This window comes from Plecotus auritus, assembly GCF_963455305.1.
Source record: "Plecotus auritus genome assembly, chromosome: 1".
Lineage (NCBI taxonomy): Eukaryota > Metazoa > Chordata > Mammalia > Chiroptera > Vespertilionidae > Plecotus > Plecotus auritus.
This window is the reverse complement of record NC_137770.1, coordinates 217228829-217233642: the sequence shown is the minus strand read 5'-3', so window position 1 is coordinate 217233642 and position 4814 is coordinate 217228829.

Sequence of the window (4814 nt, the reverse complement as noted above, 5' to 3'; positions counted from 1 at the left end):
TTTGACAGTGCTGCTATGAAGACATCTTAGATCAAGAGGGTTAAGGGGCTCGGAATGATACCCAGAGGGAGAGGGGAGGAGCATAGCTCCGTGTGTGTAACTCAGCAGAGCTCTAAGAGTACCCTTTGGAGAACAACTGTGTTGACTCTAGCTCCACCACTTAACCAAATCTCCCTGCATCTCCTTGTGCTCAGGCTCTTCCATGCCTGGCACATCTTCTGTGCTCTATAAACATTAACTATTGAGGCGAGTGGGACATTATGTAGGAATAAGGATGATGCAAGTGAACAGTCTCCCTGGAGCACTAGCCTGAAGAGTTGCATGAGGGCTTTTATTCAATCTTGAATAAAAACATATTTGCTTTTCTCTAAGTTCATTATGTCTTTCAAGTACATTGATGAAACTATTTTAAATGCTGAAGCATCATGAAAACAGGGTGTCATAGCATTTCTGAATTATTAGTTGGTTTTTGGTTTTTTTGTTCCAAGTCATACACTTATTAACATCTTCAGTTAAGAGTTTACAATGACATCTGGATCTCTTTCTTGAGAAAAAATTGGATGCTCATCTGCATGTACAGATGGATTCTTTTTCCGTAAATGACTTCTTCACTACTTCCCTGCCATTTTGCATGGAGCTGAGAGGAGCAGTTTGACATTTTAGTGTCCCAACAGGTTCACGCTGACAGTAAACTTAGAGTTTACACCATGTACTCCTTCTTTTACATTATTTTTTTAAATAAAAATAATAATAAGACTAATTTACTAACATTTATATCCTGAAAAATGTCCATCCATACCTATCTTTGTCCCTTCCTGATTTGTAAAAGCATTTCTCCCAACCTTCCACTGACTGATTCAATTTGTTTAACAGCAGCCTTTGTGGAGTCTTTCCAAAATCACTTTGAAAATCAGTTTATTCCTGGCTTCTATAATTACTTAATGCTCTTTAAAAATTCTAATAAATTTGTCAAACATGATTCCCCCCCCTCCCGCCCCGCCCTCCCACCCCACCCCCGCTTACAAAGAAGTAGCCTTCCCCCTAAAAGTTTGTATTTGCTTAAAAACTGTTAAATCCATTTTTCTGACAAATATACACTCACGCAGAATTTATTTTTGATTCCACTTGTTCCACAAAATCCAGGAAAAATTCCTTATATAGATACTACCTTAAATTTACCCTCAGATTCTCAGCAAGCCATTATCCTCTCTGAGGCTCACTTTTCTCATCTGTATAATGGGCGTAATATAGATGCCCTTTGCCAAACAGAGCAGGCCATCTCATTATTCATGAATGTGTATAAAACACTCTGAGAAAAGCTCAAAGTCCTTTACAAGCATGAGGCCATGAATCTTTCTGAAGTGAACTGTTAATTATGTGTCATTATGCTTTGTTTAATAGATGGAAAACCTGAGGCATGGGAGCACAATACCAGTTAATAGCTGACTTAGAAATCTAGCCCAGCCTCCAAACATTAAACAGAAAGATGTCAGGGGGGAAACGTAATTAGGAATTCACTCTGCTCTAGTTCTTTATCAAGACTTGATATTGATGCAAAATTCCCTTACATTACTGGTTGCCCTACCCCTCCCATTTCCTCCTGAATGCCAGGAATGGGGAAATGGGTGGGAGGGTTAGAGTTCCCTATGGAACTATAATGCCCTCCCCGCTGCTTACAGGAAAGTTAATGAACCCTAGACCAAGTGCTAAGATCAAATATAACATCACAACAGATAATATAACAACCTCTCCACCTTTTGTTACTGATTCCTGGACACTTTTCCTACCAAACATCCAACAAAATGAAATAAGGCTCTAGAGACATAATCAACAAGAATGCAGCTGTGCCCTGGCTGGTGTGGCTCAGTGGTCATAGGCGTCCTCAAACTACGGCCCAACGAGGACATTTATCTGGCCCGCTGGGTGCCGCTGCCTGTCCTGCTTAGCAGCCGACTAGTCCCGGGCCCGCAGTGCGCATAGGAATTTGTTCATAGTTGTTTTTTTTAAACTATAGTCCGGCCCTCCAACGGTCTGAGGGACAGTGAACTGGACCCCTGTTTAAAAAGTTTGAGGACCCCTGGATAAGAGTGTTAGCCCATGGATTAAAGGCTCTAGGGTTCGACTCCCATCAAGGGCACACACTTTGGTTGCAGGCTTGATCTGGGCCCTGGTTGGGGCACATGCAGGAGGCAGCCAATCAATGTGCTTCTCTCACATCAATATTTCTCTCTGTCTTTCCCTCTCTCTTCACTCTCTCTGAAAATCAATGGAAAAATATCCTCAGGTGAGGATTAAAATAAATTAACAAATAAATAAAAATAAAATAAAAATCAATGAAAAAATATCCTTGGATGAGGATTAACAAAAAAGAATGCAGCCACAGCAAATGGACCTGTCACGTGACCCTGGCTTTATTATCTGACCTACAACTGGGTACATAAAGTGGCCTCCATAGCTCCAGCTAAACCTTGTGTGTTCACATAAGATAATATTGACCTAAAAGGTCAAAAAAGAGAATAATAAAAACTTCACACCCTGGCCAGTGTTGCTCACTGGTTGGTGTCGGCCCATGTACTGAAGGGTCTTGGGTTTGATCCCCCACCTCAGTCGGGGCACGTGCGGGAGGCAACCAATCAATGTGAGACATCGATGTTTCTGACTTTCTTTCTCTCTCTCTTCCCCACTTCCTTCCTCCCTTCCACGCTCTCTAAAAGGTTAATGGAAAAAATATCCTCAGATGAGGATTAACAAAAAACAAAATCAGCCCAGCTGGGGTAGCTCAGTGGTTGAGCATCGGCCTATGAACCAAGAGGTCACAGTTTGATTTCCGGTCAGGGTTGCGAGCTCGATCCACTGCGTGAGGCATGCAGGAGGCAACCGATCAATGATTCTTTCTCACCATTGATATTTCTCTCTCTCTCTCCCTCTCCCTTCCTCTCTGAAATCAATAAAAATATTTTTTTAATTTTTAACTCACTAGACTGGATAAAATAATCAGCACAAACTTCCCTCCATACTCCAAAAGCTACTCTTCTTAGCCATAAGAACCAAAACAATTACAATACTATGTTAAGAAGAAATAGATAGTAGTATATGTTGTCCTTTCTAGAATGTGTTTAATGAAGAATATTTCTAAATAATGAGAAGCAATATATTGGGGAAATTTAAAATTGAATGCTTTGTGCTTCAGTCTACACAGCCAAAGTGAAGTGAAAGTCTAATCAACATATCAACTAAATCTAATCAAATTCAGTCAATTGGATACAACTTGAATAATTATGACCAAATATCTTTTTTATATATTTTTTTATTGATTTCAAAGAAGAAGGAAGAGGGAGAAAGAGATAGAAACATCAATGATGAGAATCATTGATGGGCTGCCTGCTGCACGCCCCCTACTGGGGATCGAGCCCACAACCCGGGCATGTGCCCTTGACCGGAATCGAGACGGGAATCGAGACCAGATCAAACCCGGGACCCTTCAGACCACAGGCCGACGATCTATCCACTGAGCCAAACCAGCCAGGGCCAAATACCTTTTTTTTTTTATTAACTGCCAAGTGTCCACAATTATCTGAATTATCTAGAAGATTCATTCAGTGCATTAAGTATTGATCAAGCACTGTGCTCTTCCCTAGGAGAGTTTACAATCAGCTAAAGACAAAAAGAACTTACGTGAAGCACTTAGCACATTAGAGCAAAACTATACGGCATGAAGAGAGGTTGCAATGGCTTCTAACGTTTCATTTAGTAAAGGAAGAATACCAGCGGACGCTCAGAAGGAAGGAGCATTGCAGGTAATCTGGTTGGCCAAGCTTTCATTCCTAATGGTCCCTAGTGGGTTCTAGCGAAGTACATGTTTTCTAACCATCTCACCCTTCACTGTCATCCTCCAGAGAGGCAATCACTCCTGCACCTCCTGCACTGTTACAATTGCAGCACTGGTGTTTTCTGTATTCCCAATGCATAGCCACCATCATGGGAGTAGAGCTTGGCTTTTTCTTTACAGATAAGGAGGTTGGGGAACAATGCTCTTCCTATTTCAGTGGAAGTTGACTTGTCATCATTCCTCTGTGTGCAACCATAAAGTCACGTTGATATTATCAAGCTACTGGTATAGAATGCCTTTAGAAGGTCACTGTGCTTTAAGGAAGCCTAAGGAATGAATGACTCAACTGGTAAAACAGGGTTGGGAAATTTGTGATGGTCCCCAAGGAGCAGTCATCTCTGCTTAGCCCAGCCAGAAACAGGAACTTGGTGCACATTCCAAGAAGGGCATGAGCTTTGAAACAGGAAGAGAGGATGCTGCTGCTTGTAAGGCAATTGTGTGACAAACTGGCCTCCAGAAGGAAACAATGATAACTTCCATCGAGGCCACATGGCCACCAATGACACCAGGCTCGCCATAATCATAATATTTATGATTAAAATATTAGAGTGACAGAAGCTGAGCTTCATTGCGAGGCAACAGAGTCAGAGGCCAAGGTGACAGAATGAGTCCTCATAAACTAAGTAAACTTGAGAAATAGGAACAAGGGTTCTATGATCAATAACTATATACTTACTATCTAAGCTAGGGCTAGAGAGCTTTCCCATGACAACTGTGATCAATTGGTAGTGGATGCTTAGAATGGTAAAAGAAGGAATCTGAGGTCCCACCTGGACTCGGAGAGAGAATATGTCCAGACTGGTCAGAAAATATTTATTACTGGTAAAGGCAGGAAAAAGGGCAGTTCAGTGCCATGACTGAACCATGCTACTCTCTCCGTAGAGATTAGCTGAGAAATCTATATTCCCCTAAACCAGTGGTCGGC